The sequence below is a fragment of the Tachyglossus aculeatus genome, chromosome 23 (assembly GCF_015852505.1).
Source record: "Tachyglossus aculeatus isolate mTacAcu1 chromosome 23, mTacAcu1.pri, whole genome shotgun sequence".
Taxonomy (NCBI): Eukaryota; Metazoa; Chordata; class Mammalia; order Monotremata; family Tachyglossidae; genus Tachyglossus; species Tachyglossus aculeatus.
The window spans coordinates 3,711,161-3,733,344 of NC_052088.1; the positions used below are offsets into that span (position 1 = coordinate 3,711,161).

At 46.9% G+C, this 22,184-nt stretch overlaps 1 protein-coding gene across 3 annotated transcripts in view; it reads right to left on the reverse strand.

The window, feature by feature from the left end:
• Nucleotides 1-10,835, reverse strand: part of FUT8 (fucosyltransferase 8) — a 392,751-nt gene extending 381,916 nt beyond the window's left edge. For all 3 annotated transcript variants that reach the window (XM_038765688.1, XM_038765691.1, XM_038765685.1), the window contains exon 1: nucleotides 10,734-10,835. The gene's annotated coding sequence lies outside the window, so the exon portion shown is untranslated. The remainder of the gene's footprint in view (nucleotides 1-10,733) is intronic.
• Between the last annotated feature and the right edge of the window lie 11,349 nt (nucleotides 10,836-22,184).

The window sequence follows — 22,184 nt, forward strand, 5'->3', positions numbered from 1 at the left end:
AGCAAAGTGGCCAAGCTAGGATTAGAACCCAGATGCTCCGTCTCAATCAATCAATCGTATTTATTGACGGCTTACTGTGTGCACAGCACTGTACTAAGCGCTTGGGAAGTACAAGTTGGCAACATATAGAGACAGTCCCTACCTAACAGTGGGCTCACAGTCTAGAACGGGGAGACAGAGAACAAAACCATGGTTCTTTCCACTAGGCCATACTTCTTCTCTAAGATCCTTTCTTCTTCAGTGTCAAAATCAAGTTATGGAAAGAAGAAATACCCTGGAATAGCCAAAGACACTGCTCAAGGGATCCCTGCATCATGCTAAGGAACCCCAGTTACTGTAGAGTTACAAGGTGCTTGCCCACTCTTCAAAGAACTAGCCCTAGCCTTCCACTTGAATGATGAATCAGCTTGCCAGTGTACTTGGTACCTGTGGGGGGAATCACACTGAGCTCAGTGAGGACAGTTAAAACATCATTACACCTAGTTTTGGGGAATCCTGTCCATTAAAATCCCCACTGGACTAAACCCTGCTCAGGAACTACATTTTCCAAATGAACCGGAAGCATTTAAGGCCCCCTCATTTCATAGGTCTGACACTCAACAGCATAATGCAGCAAATAGAAAACCAAATCAAGAACTCAACCTTCAGAATCCACAGACCACTGCAAAATGCCCTGCCTTTTTCCTCCACCTTATAACTGTGGTATGTATTACGCACTTTCTCTGTGTCAAGCATTATACTAACTACTGGGGATACAGAGATAATTAGATTGGCCAGTCGCTGTCCCACATGGGACTCAAATCTACAGGGAGGGAGAACAGGCCTTGAATCCCCATTTTAAAGATGAGGAAACTGAAGCCTGAGAAGTGAAGTGACTTGCTCAAGGTTACCCAGCAGGCAAGTAGCAGAGCCACGATTAGAACCCAGGTCCTCTTTCCACAAGGCTACAACTGCCTCTTTACAGAATGCCTTAGTGCCATCAATGACCATGCTATACCTACCTGTTATTCCAGCACACCCCACCCTGGGCTTCAAGGCTGTCCATCACCTCGCCCCCTCCTACCTCACCTCCCTTCTCTCCTTCTACAGCCCAGCCCGCACCCTCCGCTCCTCTGCCGCTAATCTCCTCACCGTACCTCTTTCTCGCCTGTCCCGCCATCGACCCCCGGCCCACGTCATCCCCCGGGCCTGGAATGCCCTCTCTCTGCCCATCCGCCAAGCTAGCTCTCTTCCTCCCTTCAAGGCCCTGCTGAGAGCTCACCTCCTCCAGGAGGCCTTCCCAGACTGAGCCCCTTCCTTCCTCTCCCCCTCGTCCCCCTCTCCATCCCCCCATGTTACCTCCTTCCCTTCCCCACAGCACCTGTATACATGTATATATGTTTGTACATATTTATTACTCTATTTATTTATTTATTTATTTTACTTGTACATATCTATTTTATTTATTTTATTTTGTTAGTATGTTTGGTTTTGTTCTCTGTCTCCCCCTTTTAGACTGTGAGCCCACTGATGGGTAGGGACTGTCTCTATATGTTGCCAATTTGTACTTCCCAAGTGCTTAGTACAGTGCTCTGCACATAGTGAGCGCTCAATAAATATGATTGATGATGATGATAAATAGGATGGTCACGAAAACATAGAAAATCTCCAATGTAATTAAAATAGAACTTTATCTTTAGTGTCTTAACTCTGACGGAAATTGAGGGGGGAAAGCGGTGCTTTTAGTTATTTTGCTGCATTTTTAAGCCCTTGTGACGCTATCAAATAGGTTGCTCATATTAGACCCACTGATTAAATGAAATGGCCATTCATCAAAACAATAACTATTGTAAAACCACGTTTCAATCCTGAAGAGAGAATGATACAAACTGAGAGACTCACTTGTTCATGCAAGTCTCGGAAAGTATGATACAATAGAGCTTTATAATCGCACTGGATATATATTTGCTTCAAGGACAAGCCAAGGAATCTGGATACTTGAAAATACTAAATCCTAAATGGCTACAGTATTATTTTCCTTTCAGAGAGAAGATAATAAGCAGGGAGACAATCAAAACAGAGAGCAAACCGTATGCTCCCAGTTAGTCTACAGATTTGTACCACGGGGAACCAGAAGGCACCTTCTCTAGAGGCCTGCTTTTTTTGGAAATTTCTCTTCATCCCAGTACACTAAACTTCAGTTTATTTTTCTTGAGCGCAGAGAACAAAATGCCCTTTTGAAAGGCCACTAGGATACCTCAGAGGATAAATACAAAATTAAAATTCTTTGCATAATTCATGGTCTTAAAATAATGGGCTCACTAACACCATTTGGAGACAAGACTGGAGTGGAGGTAGGGCAGAAGCAAAAGACTGATTCTGCCAGAAACGAGGCTTGCTGCCTCTCTATTCCCCTTCGAACATCACTTCAATAATAATAATAGGGATAACAGTGTTGACTGTTGCCCAGGAAATGATTTCCATCACAGAGGTATAAGCCAGCAGCAAAGGGAGAAAAAGGACAGGGCAAACTGAGGTGGGCAGAAGGGTCCAGAGGAATGCACTTCCCAGGGACCCTCCTTCACCTGTTCACTGCCTTACCAGTGGCATCTCTGGAAGGGAAGAACAGATGGACGAGGAGGAGGACAGATAATAATAATAATGATGGCATTTATTAAGTGCTTACTATGTGCAAAGCACTATTCTAAGCACGGGGGGGTTACAAGGTTGTCCCGGGGGGGGGGAGGGGGCTCGCAGTCTTCATTCCCATTTTACAGATGAGGTAACTGAGGCCCAGAGAAGTTAAGGGACTTGCCCAAAGTCACACAGCTGACAACTGGTGAAGTCGGAATTTGAACCCATGACCTCTGACTCCAAAGCCCGGGCTCCTTCCACTGAGCCACGCTGCTTCTCTAGATGAAGAAGATAGATGAAGTGATTATGGTACCAGTCTGTGGTTGGCACCATGCCATTTGTACCCTTTTCCCCATCAGTCACAGGCCAGCTGGGCCAAGAGGACCAACGAGCAAGGTGGACAAGGCCGTAAGCATGTTGAGCACGGTGAGTGAAAGGTTTTAACAGACGAGGGCCACTTGAACACTCAAGAACTCAGCTCTGTGCTGATGCTACGCCGTGGCGCTCTGTTCTGGCAGACCTTAGTCACTGCTGTGGCCCCTTTGTCAGCCACGTTAGTCATTTATTTTGCAGGATTTCTGCTGGGCCTGTTCACCTCATGCAATATCCCAGGCAGTCCTTCAGTCAGAAATACTCACCACTAATTCCATAGCCCCAGGAGGCAAAACTGGCACCAGAACCCAGATGTCCTGGCTCCCTGAGCATTGCTCCTTCCACAAGCCAGTCTTAAGAGTAATACAGTAGTTAATTGAAAGGAGTGAAAAAGTACCTTTACATCCTGGCAATTACTTATTGGGGGTACTCTGTATATCATAGGTTGTTTTAAAACTGTCTTAAAAATGCAACAAATATTTGGAGGAAGATATTTATCTGATCATAAGTGCATATATACTATACATGCATACTATATCTAGATATGCACATATACACAAATGCTACCTGTCAACGGTGATGATAAATACTCACCGGAAACCAAAACGTTTTTATGCCAGTAAAAAAACAGGTTTATTGCACTTCATTTCCTATGATTAGAATGAGAAAGTTATGAGCTCGTAAGTTTTTGTACTCAACTCAAAATGTTGAGGACCTGGTTTCTAATCCCAGCTTTGCCACTTGCCTGCTGTGTGACCTTGGGCAAGTCACTTGGCTTCTCTGTGACTGTAAAATGGAAGTTAAATCTTCCTCTCTCCAACTTAGACTGTGAACCCCATGTGAGCAGGGACTGTGTCCAGCCTGATTATTTTGTTTCTACCCTAGGGCTTAGTATAGTGCTTGGCACCATAAAAAGCACTATAAAAAAACTGCCTGGAGCAATGTTTACACACCACAAAATTATTCTGCAATTAGAAATCATACTTAAATATAGGAAAGGGATTTTAAGGATCTAAAGAAAGCAATTATCTACCTCAATCCTTCGATGATATTTACACAGTGAGGATGTTAGTTGGTTATCTGAACTCCTGGGCATGATTTAAGAAACTAAACAGGTTTTGGGGAAGAGTCACTGAGGAGTCAGGGGAATTCCACTCAACAGGAGCCAAGGAGACAGTTCTCAGAGGCAGAACAAGGATTGCCATCAGCTTCGGACCTGTCTTTCCCGAAGCTCCTGGGAAGCCTACTTTTCAGCTGCCACTACAGGCACTGTCAGTCCATCATGGTTCCCCACCTACTATTATCTCCTGCCAGACCCAGTTCCAAGCTGTGAAAAGGCAGCCAAGACAGGTTTATGGCTTTGTCTTCAATGGCTGTGTCCTTCCATTGGCTTGGTCTAGAAATTGAGACTTCTGGGGACGCTTAATCTCCTCTCCTTAGCCTCCCCCCAACCTGGGGTAGCATGAGCAGTTCGCGCCCCATATTTTATTATCTTCCATTACAGTTCTTCATAGTAGATATCTGGCAATCACACATCCGACCCACTTTGGTCTCCAACACTTCATGCAGTCCGAGTAGGGTCACAGCAGTGTCTGCAGTAAGTGCGGCCCATAGAGATAAATTGGGCTCCCCAGGCTCAGAAAGCCCTTTGGTAACTCAGTGGAAATCCCAGCAACTAGCTCTTTGGTTACTCAGTGGAAATCCCAGCAACCGTGGTACCCTGGATGAAAGTTTCTCACAAAACAATGTAATTAAAAGCCTGAGGAGGGCACAGCAGAATCTGCTGCTTAGAGGTATTCTTTCCCAGGGTCACCAGCTGCATTCACACACTACTGACCATTTTGCGTTGCATGCTGCTGGCTTCAGGGGAATAGGATAATAATAACAATAATAAAGATAGTATTTGTTCGGCACTTAGTATGCGCCAAGGCCTGTTCTAAGCACTGGGGATATATACAAGGTAATAATCAGGTTGTCCCATTCGGGGCTCACAGTTTTGATCTCCATTATACAGATGAAGTCACTGAGGCCCAGAGAAGTGAAGTGACTTGCTCAAAGTCACACAACTGACAAGTGGCAGAGCCGGGATTAGAACCCACAACCTCTGACTCCCAAGACCATGCTCCTTCCACTAAGCCATGCTGTTCCTCCTATGAGAGAGCGTGAGGGACCCCGCACAAAGCATTAACACTTAAACAACACAACTCAAGCGCATCCCCTATTAATGGTGGGATCACCCCTCACACCTCGGCCATGTGTGTGAACTTCACCATCGGCGGCATTTCTTCATGGACAAAGGGCAACAATATATTAGACAAAGTGCTTACACTCCTTCACTCTTGAGTGTCAGGTTCAAACCAAAGTTTAGCTCGTTAAAGAAACAGCATGGTCTACTGGAAAGAGCTCAGAACTGGGAGTCAGAGGACCTGGGTTCTACCCCTGATTCCACCTTTTTCCTGTTTTGTGATCTTCAGCAAGTCACTTAAACTTCTGTGCCTCAGTTACCACATCAGTAAAATAAGAGATTGAATACTCCTCCTGCTCAAAGACTGTGAACCCCATGTGGACCACAGACAGTGTCCAACCTGATAATTTTGGATCTATCCCAGCACTTAAGTGCCTAATATATAAGTGCTTAAATATCATAAAAAATTATAACACAAGTCATCAGTGCCTGAGCACGCACACACACGCACACACACACAATTCTACAGTGAACCTGGACCCGAAAACCTTCAGCTAAAGAGCCAGAAGAAACTAAATATTGCTTCTCCAGTTACTGGAAGTACTGAACTGCTATTTACCATGGCAAGACTGGACCCTTGAGCACCAGGGGACCAGAATAGTAGGAAGAAGATGACATTTTTCTTTCAGAATTTCCAACCCTAATGATTGTTTCATTGTGTTTTAAACCGAGAAAGAACCCTAGTGTTTAATTTGGAAAGAATTTTGTTTTTACGGTGGCTGCTACAGATTGTAGACTGAAGTTGAGGAATATTTTCTGTGATCCTTGTAATAACCACTAGGCACATATAAACAGTCAAAGGCATTTATTGAGAACTTACTCTATGCAGAGCGCTGTAGTAAGTGCTTGGGAGAGTATAATGCAATAGAGTTGGTACACTCATTCCCTGCTCACAACTCAATAGTTAATACAAATTCACTACTCACTAAGAAGTTGATGAGGAAATTAATGTTAAAGTAAAACTCTGAACAAAATTGGCTAGTCTAAAACCACATAAAATATGAGACATACAGTGTCTAGCAAGTTTTATGCAAGTGTTTACTTTATGAGACAAAACTTCACAAATTGACATTCCTCACTATTCTGTCTCCCACTATGCTGTTTACACCTTTAAGAAAAAAAGTTTTTCACTTGAGTAATAGTCCAAGAACCGCACTTACAGATTGAGAACACTCACCATTGTTCCGGTGTTTCAAAGTGCATAGAGAACACTTGGAAATTTTGATATAAACATCAGCATGTAGGTACTGATTTAGAAAATATGAGCTGTGACAGAGAATAAATTAAGATTCATTCTTTCAATAATATTTACTGAGCGCTTGCTGTGCACAGAGCACTGTACTAAGCAAATGCTTGGGAAAGTACAATACAACAAGAAACAGACACATTCCCTGCCCTGCCCACAACTAGCTTACTTAATTGATTACAGACCACAAATCTAAATACAAATAGGCTGCAAAAAAACAAAAACACTGCTTCAAGTTCAAAGGAACCAGGCCACTTCAGTGGGCCACTTGGCAACTCACTGGGGTACACTGCAAGAGGCAGCACTTGGAAAGTGACCTTGGGATTCCTACTCCCCAATGGCAAAAGAGTCCCAGATCCTTATTAAAAAAACAAAACTAAACAAAAAAAAAAAAATCACAGTACCTGAGAGCAAACGTGCTCAGTCCCCTGCATTGGGTGTGGCTTCACTGAGCTGTGGACGCTGCCAACTGGACTATTTTAAAGAAATGGAATTTAGAAGGTGTACAAAAAACTAGGTGGAACTGTATCTTTCTCCCACCCAACTCTTCTTACTACTCTGCACCATATAAGTAACCTAGCTTGACAAAAATTATATCTCACACTCAGTTCTGGGCAATGCAGCCACAGAAAGATATTTTAAATGAGGAGCAAAATGCTTAAGGCAATTATTGACAGCCTCTACTTTTTAAAGCATTAAAAATGTCAATCCTACACTACACACAATGTAGTGTAATCGATAGCCACAAATATATAGTTATATATAAACACACATACGATTTCTTCCCCTCCCCTTTAGTACTAGTGATGCTTACCCCAGTCACAGGGAAATCTGGTTTAAAGACTGTTAAAAGTTCTGGCACAAATTAAGCAATACTCTGCTTTGTCACTAGCTCCCCCTCCAGTTAAGCCTACCGATGTTGTAACCGCATTTAAAAAATAAATTATACAACTATGGCTTAAATACTCAAGTTTCACACTTTTCAGAGAGCTATCAGGTAAGAGAATCTAAAACTGTGGGTTTAAATTCAAATTGCTCTCAAGGAAGGATTATTTTTAGTGCATTTGAAATGTTCTCCATCTAAAACACTCATGCAGGCAATGTCATTCAATGGATGAGAAATAAACTAAATTTAAAATAGGGATCTGGGTTAAATTTTACTGCTGTGCATCTAATTTCCCGGTAATTACTTTTAAAAACCATATCACACTTATAGAATGAAAGAAAAACTTACACATTCTGCATTACTCTCTGCTTTTGTTTACTAATTTTCTATCTGATAAAAAAAAAAACAACATTCTCTCCATCAAGTTTCTTTCCAGCATTTAAGTCTCTCACTCTGGCAGAATTCACAATTTAAGGTATAAAATAAAACGGCAGTACCTTTAAATTGACTGTCAATATTTTGGGAGGCCTTTTCCATTTCAATTGCCGGGGGTTCCGCGGATACTAAACCTGTATGATTCATCTCTCAATTTTAGATTACCATCTAACTCTACTGGATAGCTCAAAACAAATACAATAATTAAAAATCCTTTCGTCATAAGCACTAGAGAGCACAAAGTTAGCAGTACATGGAGCTTTCCAGTAACAGAGTATTTTTTCAGTTGAAGATTTTTAATGTCACCACAACGTTTTTTTGCCCCCTTATTAAACATGGCCTGGCAGTGTTCACTCAGATGGGAAAACTATCTCTGGCTTGTTTTTGTTTTGGGGTTTTTTTTCCCCAGGAAAGAACTAGGAGTTGCACTGCAACAGAGCAGCAGTGTTTAATTCACACCTCTGTGTACTTTCCCAGCGCCTAGGACAAGAGTTCTGCACACAGTAGGTGATTAACAAATACAATGACTATTTAAGGATGCACTACTCAACTCGATTGATTCAAGGATCCAGAAAAAACTGCTTTAAACACAGAAACCAATCAAGTCTCACTACCAAAACACGAATCATGCAAATATTCATTCAATCATTCCATCGTATTGATTGAGTGCTTACTGTGTATCAGAGCACTGTACTAAGCACTTGGAAAGTTCAATTCAGCAATAGAGACGATTCCTGCCCAGTGGGATGTGTAATTCGAGCCACAAATTTTCATCATTATGCACTTAAAATCATGAATCCACACTGCATGAAATCATCCCACACAAGCAGCGCTTAGAACAATGCTCGGCACATAGTAAGCACTTAAATACCATTATTATTATTTATCAGTAAGTTAGCGGGCAGATCTTTATTAACTCGAAACTACAGTTTCAAGAAGAGTCGCAACAGAATTGAGCCAAAGGGGCTGAGTGGCAAAAAGCCCAGGCTTGGGAGTCCCAAGTGCTTAGTACAGTGCTCTGCACACAGTAAGCGCTCAATAAATACGATTGAATGAATGAATGAATGAGTCGGAGGACGTGGGTTCTAATCCCAGCTCGGCCACTTGTCTGCTGTGTGACCTTGGGCAAGCCACTTCACTTCTGTGTGCTTCAGTTGCCTCATCTGCCAAATGGGGCTTATTAATAATAATAACGGTATTTTTAAGCCCTTACTGTGTCAAGCACTGTTCTGAGCTGTGAGCCCCACGTGAGACAACCTGATTACCCTGTATCCACCCCAAGGCTTGGAACAGTGCTTGGCACATGGTAAGCGCTTAACAAATACCATTATTATTATCCCAGTGCTTACAGCAGTGCTTCGCACATAGGACGTGATTAACAAAGGCCACCAGCATGATTGTTATTGTTACTAATAAAGACCCAATAGGTGCGAAAGTTGGGATGGGGGTTGTCCTGGGGACACCTTAAATCGTTAGCTTTGGGTTTTGACGGTTTCTAAGGAAACCGTGGCTCCCCTCCACCGTTCTGAATTAGAAGCCGCATCCCAGGCCTCCCCAGCCTCTCTCCCCGAATCCGGGGGGGGGGCACCGTTTTAAGACGGATAAGGCGTGGCTCGGTGGAAAGAGCACGGGCTTGGGTGTCAGAGGTCATGAGTTCTAATCCCGCCTCCCCCACATGTCTGCTGTGTCACCTGGGGCAAACCACTTCACTTCTCTGAGCTTCAGTTCTCTCATCTGTAAAACGGGGATTAAGACTTTAAGCCCCACGTGGGGCAACCTGATCACCTTGTATCCTCCCCAGCGCTTAGAACAGTGCTTTGCACATAATAAGCTTTTAACAAATATCATTATTATTATTATAAGGGGGGGTCGGCGGGAACACTGGACACTACCCCCCAGCCTCTCACCTTTGGCCAACGCTCATTGTGCCCGGAGTCAGCCGCCCTTAGCAGCGGGCAGAAAGGGGGCAGGCCTTGCATCCCATGGGTGGAGAGATGCACGGATGGAGAGAGGGATGATAATAATAATAATAATGGCATTTATTAAGCGCTTACTATGTGCCAAACACTTCTAAGCGCTGGGGAGGGTATAAGGTTGTCCCACGTGGGGCTCACAGTCTTAATCCCCATTTTACAGATGAGGTAATTGAGGCCCAGAGAAGTTAAGTGACTGGCCCAAAGTCACACAGCGGGCAAGTGGCAGAGTCGGGATTAGAACCCATGGTCTTCTCACTCCCAGGCCCGTGCTCTTTCCACTGAGCAACGCTGCACGGATGGAGGGAGAGAGGCACGGATGGAAGGAGGGATGCACGGGTGGAAAGGGATGCACGGATGGAGGGGTGCATGGATGGAAGGGTGAAGGGATGGAAGGGTGCACGGATGGAGGGGTGCATGGATGGAAGGGTGAAGGGATGGAAGGGTGCACGGATGGAGGGGTACAAGGATGGAGGGGTGCACGGATGGAAGGGTGAAGGGATGGAAGGGTGCACGGATGGAGGGATGCACGGATGGGTGGAGGGATGCACGGACTGCAGGTCCTTCCAAGCGCCCACCCCTTGCCCGTAGAAAGGGCGATGCCACCGAACTGCCCGGCCGGCTAGGACCGCCCCCCACCCCCCATACACACACACACACACACACACACTCTCTCTCTCTCCCCGGGCATCGTCTGGCTCACTCCCGCGCGCCCCCGGACACATATACAGACCAATGCACACTCACACACACGCTCTGCAGGGATGCCGACGAGACCAGCTGCACCGGGCCCCGTCCCCACTCCTTCCGGAGCAGCGGCGGCAGGCCCCGGGGGTGGGGGTGGGGGGCCGGGCCTCCCCTGCACCCTTGCCCCCACGCACATATGCAGGCGTGCACCCCCAGACGTATGCATGCCCGTCCAGCTGCATGCATGCATGCCCGCGCGCGCCGCCGCCCCCTTACCCGTCGGAGGGAGGGAGGCTGCGGGCGCGTCCGGAGGATGCTGCTCCCGGCCCGGAGCGGAGGAAGGGGCGGAAGCAGGAACCGCCGCCGCCGCCGTTTAACGGAGCCTGGGGCGCCGCTGCCTGGGGGCGAGCGCAGGGCGGGCCGGGCCGGGCCGGGCCGGGCGGCGGCTGACAGCGCGGGGCCGAGCGGGCGCCGGGCACGGGGCGCGCGACCCCGACCAGCGCCAGCCCCGTGCCCGGGCGGGCGGGCGGGGGCGCGGGCGCGGCGGACGCGCGCACAGACACCCCGAGCGAGCCGGCGAGCGACAGACAGAACGCGCGCACGCGCCGAAGGAGCCGAACACGCGCGCGGGCGCGCGGGCGGGGCCGGGCGGGGAGGGGAGGGAGCGCGCGCGCGCGCCCGGGCCGCGCTGGGCTCCCCGCGCAGGGCGGGCTGCGCATGCGCCCCCCCTCCCTCCGGCCGCCCCCGCCAGCTCCCCAGGCGCGTGCCCGCGTTTCCTTCATTCATTCATTCGAGCGCTTACTGCGCGGACTAAGCGCCTTGGCAACGTCTAGAGACGGTCGCTACCCAACCGCGGGCTCACAGCCAAGAATCAATCAATCAGTCGTATTTATTGAGCGCTTACTGTGCACAGAGCACTGGACTAAGCGCTTGGGAAGGACAAGTTGGCAACATCATCATCATCAATCGTATTCATTGAGCGCTTACTAGGCGCAGAGCACTGGACTAAGCGCTTGGGAAGGACAAGTTGGCAGCAACATCATCATCATCAATCGTATTCATTGAGCGCTTACTGTGTGCAGAGCACTGGACTAAGCGCTTGGGAAGTACAAGTTGGCAACATATAGAGACAGTCCCTACCCAACAGTGGGCTCACAGTCTAAAAGGGGGAGACAGAGAACAAAACCAAGCATACTAACAAAATAAATAGAATAGGTATGTACAAATAAAATAAATAAATAAATAGAGTAATAAATATGTACAAACACATATACATATATACAGGTGCTGTGGGGAAGGGAAGGCGACATATAGAGACGGTCCCTACCCAACAGTGGGCTCACAGTCTAAAAGGGGGAGAAGTCTAGAAGGGGGAGACGGACAACAAAGCAAAACATGATAATAAAATAAAATGAATAGAATAGTAAATATGTACAAGTAAAATAGAGTAAGAAATACGTACAAACATATACATATATACAGGCGCTGTGGGGAGGGGAAGGAGGTTAGGCGGGAGGATGGGGAGGGGGAGAGGAAGGAGGCGGCTCAGTCCGGGAAGGCCTCCTGGAGGAGGTGAGCTCTCAGTAATAATAATATTGCTGGTATTTGTTAAGCGCTTACTATGTGCAAAGCACTGTTCTAAGCGCTGGGGTAGATACAAGATAATCAGGTTGTCCCACGAGGGGCTCACAGTCTTCATCCCCATTTTACAGATGAGGGAACGGAGGCCCAGAGAAGTGAAGTGACTCGCCCAAAGTCACCCAGATGACAAGTGGCGTAGCGGGATTTGAGCCCCCGACTTCTGACTCCAAAGCCCGGGCTCTTTCCACTGAGCCACGCTGCCTCAGGGCTTTGAAGGGAGGAAGAGAGCTAGCTTATTGATGGGGCGCTGACTGTGCGCAGAGCACTGCACTAGGCGCTTGGGAAGGACAAGTCGGCAACAGGATTCATTCATTCAGTCGTATTCATCAAGAGCTTACTGTGTGCAGAGCGCTGGACTAAGCGCTTGGCAATAATAATAACAATAATGATGGCATTTATTAAGCACTTACTATGTGCAAAGCACTCTTCTAAGCTCTGGGGAGGTTACAAGGTGATCAGGTGGTCCCACGGGGGGCTCACAGTCTTCATCCCCATTTTACAGATGAGGGAACTGAGGCCCAGAGAATAATCATAATAATAATAATGGCATTTATTAAGCACTTACTATGTGCAAAGCACTGTGCTAAGCGCTGGGGAGGTTACAAGGTGATCAGGTTCTCCCATGTGGGGCTCACAGTCTTAATCCCCATTTTACAGATGAGGTAACTGAGGCCCAGAGAAGTTAAGTGACTTGTCCAAGGTCACACAGGTGACAATTGGTGGAGCTAGGATTTGAACCCATGACCTCTGACTCCAGAGCCCGCGCTCTTTCCACTGAGCCACGCTGCCTCTCTACAAGTACAACGGAAGTACAAGTCGGCAACAGAGACAATCCCTACCCAAACAACGGGCTCACAGTCTAGAAGGGGAAGACAGACAACAAAACAAAACATGTAGACCGGTGTCAAAATCGTCAGAACAAATAGAATTAAAGCTATAAGCACATCATCATTCATTCAATCGTATGTATTGAGCACTTGCTGCTTGCAGAGCACTGCACTAAGCACTTGGGAAGTCCAAGTCGTCAACATATAGAGACGGTCCCTACCCAACAATGGGCTCACAGTCTAGAAGGGGGAGACAGACAACAAAACATGCAGACAGGTGTCAAAACCATCAGAACAAATAGAATTATAGCTTTATGCACATCATTAACAAAAGAAATAGAATAGTAAATATGTACAAGTAAAATAGAGTAATAAATCTGTACAAATATATACAAGTGCTGTGGGGAGGGTGAGGAGTAGGGAGGGGGGAGGGGGAGGAGGAGAGGAAAAAGGAGGCTCAGTCTGGGAAGGCCTCCTGGAGGAGGTGAGCTGTCAGTAGGGCTTTGAAGGGAGGGAGAGAGCTAGCTAATTTCCTTTTTGTGCTCTGGGCTGGCGCCCATGCCGCCGCTCCCAGTGCTTATTACACACACAAAAAATGAAAAAAGTCATAGTAGGGTGGGAGTTGCAGACATCAAAATGAATTCAGCAGGATTGGGGCCGCTCATCATAATAATAATGATGATGATGATGATATTTGATAAGCACTTACTATGTGCCAAGCACTGTTATAAGCACTGGGGGTTTACAAGGTGATCAGGTTGTCCCACATGGGGCTCACAGTCTTAATCCTTTTAAAGATGAGGGAACTGAGGCACAATGAAGTGAAGTGACTTGCCCAAAGTCACATAGCTGATAAGTGGCGGAGTTGGGATTAGAACCCATGACCTCTGACTCCCAAGCTCATGCTCTTTCCACTAAGCCACAATGCTTCTCAACAATATAATAATAATACTATGTGCCAAGCACTGTTCTAAACGCTGGGGAAGATACAACGTAATCAGGTTGTCCCTCGGGGGCTCACAGTCTTCATCCCCATTTTACAGATTAGGTAACTGAAGCACAGAGAAGTGAAGTGACTCGCCCAATGTCACACATCTGATAAGTGGCGGAGCCAGGATTAGAACCCTGGCCATACAAATAATAATGGCCAGCCACATAATAATGATATTTGTTAAGCGCTTACTATGTGCCAAACACAGTTCTAAACGCTGGGGTAATTACAAGGTTCCCAGCGGTATCCTCAGAGGAACTCTCCTCCCTCCTCTCAAGTGCTACTCCGGCCACCTGTGCTTCTGACCCCATTCCCTCTCATCTTATGAAATCTCTCGCTCCATCCCTTCTCCCCTCCTTAACTTCCATCTTCAACCGCTCACTCTCCACTGGTTCCTTCCCCTCTGCCTTCAAACATGCCCATGTCTCTCCCATCCTAAAAAAACCCTCTCTTGACCCCACCTCACCTTCTAGTTATCGTCCCATATCCCTCCTACCATTCCTTTCCAAACTCCTTGAACGAGTTGTCTACACCCGCTGCCTAGAATTCCTCAACAAGAACTCTCTCCTCGACCCCCTCCAGTCTGGCTTCCGCTCCCTACATTCCACGGAAACTGCCCTCTCAAAGGTCACCAATGACCTCCTGCTTGCCAAATCCAACGGCTCATATTCTGTCCTAATCCTCCTCGACCTCTCAGCTGCCTTTGACACTGTGGACCACCCCCTTCTCCTCAACACGCTATCTGACCTTGGCTTCACACACTCCGTCCTCTCCTGGTTCTCCTCTTATCTCTCCGGTCGTTCTTTCTCAGTCTCTTTTGCAGGCTCCTCCTCCCCCTCCCATCCTCTTACTGTGGGGGTTCCCCAAGGTTCAGTGCTTGGTCCCCTTCTGTTCTCAATCTACACTCACTCCCTTGGTGACCTCATTCGCTCCCACGGCTTCAACTATCATCTCTACGCTGATGACACCCAGATCTACATCTCTGCCCCTGCTCTCTCCCCCTCCCTCCAGGCTCGCATCTCCTCCTGCCTTCAGGACATCTCCATCTGGATGTCCGCCCGCCACCTAAAGCTCAACATGTCGAAGACTGAGCTCCTTGTCTTCCCTCCCAAACCCTGCCCTCTCCCTGACTTTCCCATCTCTGTTGACGGCACTACCATCCTTCCCGTCTCACAAGCCCGCAACCTTGGTGTCATCCTCGACTCCGCTCTCTCATTCACCCCTCACATCCAAGCCGTCGCGAAAACCTGCCGGTCTCAGCTCCGCAACATTGCCAAGATCCGCCCTTTCCTCTCCATCCAAACTGCTACCCTGCTCATTCAAGCTCTCATCCTATCCCATCTGGACTACTGCACCAGCCTTCTCTCTGATCTCCCATCCTCGTGTCTCTCTCCACTTCAATCCATACTTCATGCTGCTGCCCGGATTATCTTTGTCCAGAAACGCTCTGGGCATATTACTCCCCTCCTCAAAAATCTCCAGTGGCTACCAATCAATCTGCGCATCAGGCAGAAACTCCTCACCCTGGGCTTCAAGGCTCTCCATCACCTCGCCCCCTCCTACCTCACCTCCCTTCTCTCCTTCTACTGCCCAGCCCGCAACCTCCGCTCTTCCACCGCTAATCTCCTCACTGTACCTCGTTCTCGCCTGTCCCGCCGTCGACCCCCGGCCCACGTCATCCCCCGGGCCTGGAATGCCCTCCCTCTGCCCATCCGCCAAGCTAGCTCTCTTCCTCCCTTCAAGGCCCTGCTGAGAGCTCACCTCCTCCAGGAGGCCTTCCCAGACTGAGCCCCTTCCCTCCTCTCCCCCTCGTCCCCCTCTCCATCCCCCCATCTTACCTCCTTCCCTTCCCCACAGCACCTGTATATATGTATATATGGTTGTACATATTTATTACTCTATTTATTTATTTATTTATTTATTTTACTTGTACATTTCTATCCTATTTATTTTATTTTGTTGGTATGTTTGGTTCTGTTCTCTGTCTCCCCCTTTTAGACTGTGAGCCCACTGTTGGGTAGGGACTGTCTCTATGTGTTGCCAATTTGTACTTCCCAAGCCCTTAGTACAGTGCTCTGCACATAGTAAGCGCTCAATAAATACGATTGATTGATTGATTGATTGATTGATTATCCCACGTGGGGCTCACAGTCAATCCCCATTTTACCGATGAGGTCACTGAGGCCCAGAGAAGTGATGAGGCTTGCCCAAGGTCACACAGCAGACGAGTGGCGCAGCTGGCTGAACTGCATTTCAGTCTTTCCGGGCCTGTGAGGAAAGCGACAGTAGTAATAGTGTGTATTATTATTATAATAATTATTGTATTATTATTGTAGTATTATTAGTGTGCGTTATGCGCTTCATTCATTCATTCATTTGATCATATTTATTGAGTGCTTACTGTGTGCAGGGCACTGTAGTAAGCGCTTGGAAAGCACATTACAGCAATAGAGACAATCCCTGCGCCCAACGGGTTTACTGTGTGCAAAACACTGTCCTAAACTCTGGGTCAGGATATACAGGTGGGAATTAGACAGGGTACCTGTCCTTCGGGGGGCTCACAATCTAAGAGTTGAAGTCGGGAGAGGGGATTGGAGGCAGGCCCCGGCAATGATGAAGCAATCATCGATTGAACAATGAAAAGTAAATAGGGGAGAGTACAACAGAATTGATAGCCATATTCCCCACCCTCAAAGTCCTTACACTACAGCAAAGGACAAAGATTAAAATAACTAAAGCAAATTACAGCTAGGAGGTGATAATGGAGTTTAAAGTTAAACACAAGGGTACTGAGGGGAGGAGCCAGGGGTTCCCAAGTGCTTGGGGTGTAAGAACTGAAGTGGCAGGAAGGTGGAATAATAATAATTATGATATTTGTTAAGTGCTTACTATGTGCCAGGCACTGTACTAAGCACTAGGGTGGATACGAGCAAATTGGGTTGGACACGGTCCCTGTCCCACAGTGGGCTCACTGTCTCAATCCCTATTTTACAGATGAGCTAACTGAGGCAAAGAGAAGTAAAGTGACTTGCCCAAGGTCACATGGCAGATATGTGGCAGAGCGGGGATTAGAACCCATGACCTTCTAACTCCCAAGCCCTAGGCTCTATCCACTATGCCATGCTGCTTCCTGGAAGTGAGGGAGGTTCAAAATTAATTTGGGAAGCCCTTCTGGTGGAGATGCAATTTCAGAAGGACTCAAGGTAGAGACGTAATCTGTCAGATATGAAGGGACAAGGAGTATCTGGGGCCAGCAAGGATGTGAACAAGAAAACCAAGCACAGTAAGTAAGTTAGCCTGAAAGGCATAAAGCATGAGAACTGGGGTGGCAGAGGGAAACAAGTGGTTTTATAAGTACTGGGGAGAGAGCTAATCGAGGGCCTTAAAGCCAGTGGTCAGGAGGTTCAGCTTGTTGTGAAGAGGAGTGAGGAGATGAGTGCAGAACAACATTTTAGAAAAAAAATCCCCGGAGCCCCAGAATGAAGTATGAGAGAGGGGAGAGACTTCAGGTGGGATATGACAAAGCCGTGGAACAGAGTGGAGGCTGTTTGGATGGAAAGGAAGAGTGGATTCTGTAAATGTGGAGGCAGAATTGATGGGATTTGCTGACATTGAATATGAGAGTTGAAATCAAAGGGTAAAGGATAATGTCGAGGCTTTAGTGAAGGAGAGAATGATAAAATCAACTGAGATAGGAAAATCATGTGGAGGAGACGGTTTGGGGTAGAGACAGAAAATTCAGATTTCAGGACTGCTGCCCAGCCCAACCAGCTGGCTATGTTAGATGGGTTTAGAGTATCTAAATATCTATGTGAAAAATGGAATTTTATCAGTCCTTTATCAGTTGACTTAATCATTTACAGCCACATGTTTGTTGTTATTAATGACAATAATACATTTGTTAAGCGCTTACTATGTGTCAAGCACCGTACTAAGCGCTGGGGTAGATACAAGATAATCAGTCCCACATGGAACTCAGTCTAAGAATGAGGGAGAAGAGGCACTGAATCCCAGTTTTGTAGATGCAGGATTGAGGCACAGAGAAGTTAGGTGACTGGCCCAAGGTCACACTGCAGCCAAGTGATGGATCTGGGATTAGAACCCAGGTCTTCTGACTGCCAGGCCTGTGCTCTTCTGCCATGCTGCTTCTCTAATGAATATTGATTTTGTTAAGCCCTTACTATGTGTCAGGCACTGAACTAAGCGCTGGGGTAGTGTGGGGAGATGCCCCCCAAGTCAGCTGGGGTCGCCGACCAGAGGGCGGTTTAGATTGGGTGATGACAAGCGAAAGACCAGACATCAAGCCAGAGGGATAAGATCTGCCTCTTTATTGGGTGTAATACTCAGAGAAGTTAAGTGATCCTTGGCTGTAGCACAGCAAGCAAGCCAAGGAGGGGGTCCAAGTCCTAATCAAGCAGGGTAAGCTCCGGAGGGCTCGGTCTAAACGCCTACAACTAATAATATTAATAATAACGATGCTTACTATGTGCAAAGCACTGTCCTAAGCGCTGGTGATCAGGTGATCACCACATGATACAAGGTGATCAGGTTGTCCCACATGGGGCTCACAGTCTTAATCCTCATTTTACAGATGAGGGAACTGAGGCACAGAGAAGTGAAGTGACTTGCCCAAAGTCACACAGCTGACTAGTGGCGGAGCCAGGATTAGAACCCATGACCTCTGACTCCGAAGCCCGTGCTCTGTCACTGAGCCACACTGCTTCTCTGCAACAATGCCTCTTATATATGAAGCCCCCTGGTACCGGTTAGCCCTCCCCGTGTTCCCAGGATGTCTATCTGATTGGGACAGTTCCCGTTCCACAACCTTGTAGTGTAGCAGTTCCATGTCCTTGCTGTGGGCTGCTTAGGCGGAGGAAGGGGGTGAATTCACAGATAAGGCACTCTTCCCACACTCCACCCCTTCACCTCCTATGTACTCCTAGAGCAACCTGGAGCTGGGGACCGCAGTAGTCTTGGTGGGGGGCCCGTGCTGCGGGTTGCTCAGGTAGAGGGAGGGGGTGAATTCACAGATAGGGCACTCTTACCACAGGTGGATACAAGCAAATCAGATTGGACACAGTCTTTTTCCCACATGGGGCTCGCAATCTTAATTTCCATATAACTAATGAGGTTAACAGACACAGAGAAGTGAAGCAACTTTCCCAAGGTCACACAACAGACAAATGGAGGAGTCGGAATTAGAACCCAGGTTCTTCTAACCCCCAGACCTGTGCTCTTACCACTAGTCCACGTGGGACAACCCAATCACCTTGTATCCCCCCCAGCACTTAAAGCAGTGTTTTGCACATAGTAAGCACTTAACAAATGCCATCATTATTATTATTATAGTCCATGCTGCTTCTTCCAATTACCCTATAATAAAAATTATTATTATATTATATAATATATATAATATATTATTATTATTATCATGGTACTTGTTGAGCACTTACTATGTGCCAAGCACTGTTTTAAGCACTGGGGTAGATACAAGCAGCGTGGCTCAGTGGAAAGAACATGGGCTTTGGAGTCAGAGGTCAGGGGTTCAAATCCTGGCTCCACCACTTGTCAGCTTTGTGACTTTGGGCAAGTCACCTAACTTCTCTGTGCCTCAGTTACCTCATTTGTAAAATGGGGATTAAGACTGTGAGCCCCCCGTGGGACAGCCTGATCACCTTGTAACCTCCCCAGCGCTTAGAACAGTGCTTTGCACATAGTAAGCACTTAACAAATGCCATTATTATTATTATTATTACAAGGTAGTCAGGTTGGACACAGTCCCTGTCCCACCCAGGGCTCACAGTCTTAATCCCCATTTTACAGATGAGAGAACTGGGGCCCAGAGAAGTTAAGTGATTTTCCCCAGGCCACACAGCAGACATGTGGCAGGGCCAGGATTAGAACCCATGACTTTCTGACTCCCAGGCCCGTGCTCTATCCACTAAGCCACGGTGCTTCTCCTAACAAGATCCTACAAGATCACTCACTGTCCCATTTTATAGGAGAGGCTGAGAAAGGAAATTGCAGGACTGGCTTAGGGTCATCCAGTGAAGCAGCTACAGAATCAGAACCCTTTCTCCCAATTCATGCTAATCCCCAGAGAGCTTTTCTGAACTTCCAGGGCAGAAGGGTCACCATATTCTGGCATCCCCACTCTTTCATCCACCCTTCCACCCCCCATCCCTGTACCCCCGAGGCCCAATGTCTCAATTCTTGCATTTCAGGAATTACAGTCCTTCGAAGTCTGAAGACGTCAGGGCTTTCCAGAGCTCAGCTCTAGCTCCTCTGGTCTTGCTACTTTACCTGATCAAATCAAGAATTCAGTGTGATATATATTGAGCACCTAGATTTGGGGGTTAAGACTGTGAACCCCATGTGGGACAACCCGATCATCTTGTATCCCCCCCAGCGCTTAGAACAGTGCTTCACATAGTAAGCGCTTAACAAATCCCATCATTATATTAGTATTATCTACAGTGTCCAGAGCTCTATACTAAGCACCTGGGGAGTGCAGTAGAGTTGGTAGGCATGATCCCTCTCCCCAAGGAACTTACAGTCTTGCAGAGAGACAGGCATTAGAAGTGGCAGAGTGTAAGATTAGTGCTGGGGTATGAATATCAAACTGCTTAGTGGGTGCCTAAAGCATGGGACTATTGCTGCTATGGCCCTCTTTCATTAGAATTTTAAGAACTGATGGGGTGGGGGGGTGGGGAGGAGGGGTACTAGTGAAGAAAGTGATTGATCCCGTACCATTTTGCTTACGGATTCCACCTGGGAAGGTATGTGGCAACAATGACAAGGTAAGAACTCCAAGGAGCGCAGCAAGTAAAGGAGCAAGAGCAGCAGGAGCGAGTTACAATGGCCTCCCCTGCCCACTCCTCTCCACTGCCAGTGAGGCAGACTGGATCATTCTTCTACGAAAACGTTCAGGACATATCACCCTGCTCCTCCAAACACTTCAGTGGTTGCCCATCCACCTCCACAACAAACAAAAACTCCTCACCGTTGGCTTTAAAGCACTCTGCCATTTGTGCCCTCCTACTTCACCTTGCTTCTCTCCTTTTACAACCCAGGCCGCACACTTCGCTTCAGTGCTAACCTTCTCATTCTGCCTCCATATCGCTTATCTCAGTGCTGACCCCACCCCACATCCTGTCTCTGGCCTGGAACTCCCTCCCTCCTCAAATCCAACAGACAATCACTCTCCCCCCACCCCCACCCCACCTTCAAAGCCCTATTGAAGGCACATCTCCTCTAAGAGGCCTTCCCAGACTAAGCCCCACTTTTCCTCATCTCCCACTCCTTTCTGAGCAACAGCCCCTCTACTAATGTAAAAGTGAGGGCTGAAAGAGAAAACGTCAAGGATAATTCCAAGGTTAAGGGCTTCAGAAAGAGGGGAGCATGGTGGTGGTGTGTGAAGGGAAAGCTAGGGGAGGGAGTGGATTTGGAAGGAAAAATGAGAGCTCACTTTTAGATCTATCTGTCTTGAATTACCAATGAGACATCAGTTGTAGAGTTCTTTCAGTGACAAGAGGAGATGTGAGATTGCAAAGGAGGGGAAAAATTGGGGTGGCAAGATAGATTTGAAAACCTTGTTTCTCTTCTTTCTCAGGTCAAATGCCAGGAGAGATAATGCCATAAAGGGGCTCTTTTAAAAAGAAGACTGGGGTAAATCTGGCTTTCCTCTTAATGAGCCTGGCTCAGTATATTTTCCTCTATTCTCAATTCTACCAAGTCAGAATAAATTGGCCATTTCAATTGATGCTTTTTTAATGGCTTCAAATGATAAGAGCGGGATCCTCCGTTTCAGAGGCCCGATGGGAAGGCTGATTCTCAGGAAGGGAAAAAAAGCCTTGATGACTAATCTCTAACATTTTTTTTAATGCTCTAAGGCTTACATTTGATGAATGAGGCTATACTCCCCACCCCTTGGTTGAGCCCCACCCAAATGTAATTGCCTATTTTGGAATCTTTTCCTAAAACTTTCAGCCAGAGGCCTAGGTAGAAGGTAGACTTTTTTTATATTAAAGCAGACTTAAAAAAAAATAACCTCAAGATAAGGTTATGTTAACCATTGTAATTCAACCTGACAGTTTGCCTCCCAGCTAAAACTTGGCAAACAAGGTTTCAGACCAGGAATTATTTTTGAATTATTTTAGTTGGTACTGCCACCACCACTACTATTATTTTCTCTGCCTCAGTTAATAGTGAGGGGTGATTATTTCTTCTTATTTATACTTTTAATAATTAGTTTATCTGAAGAATACA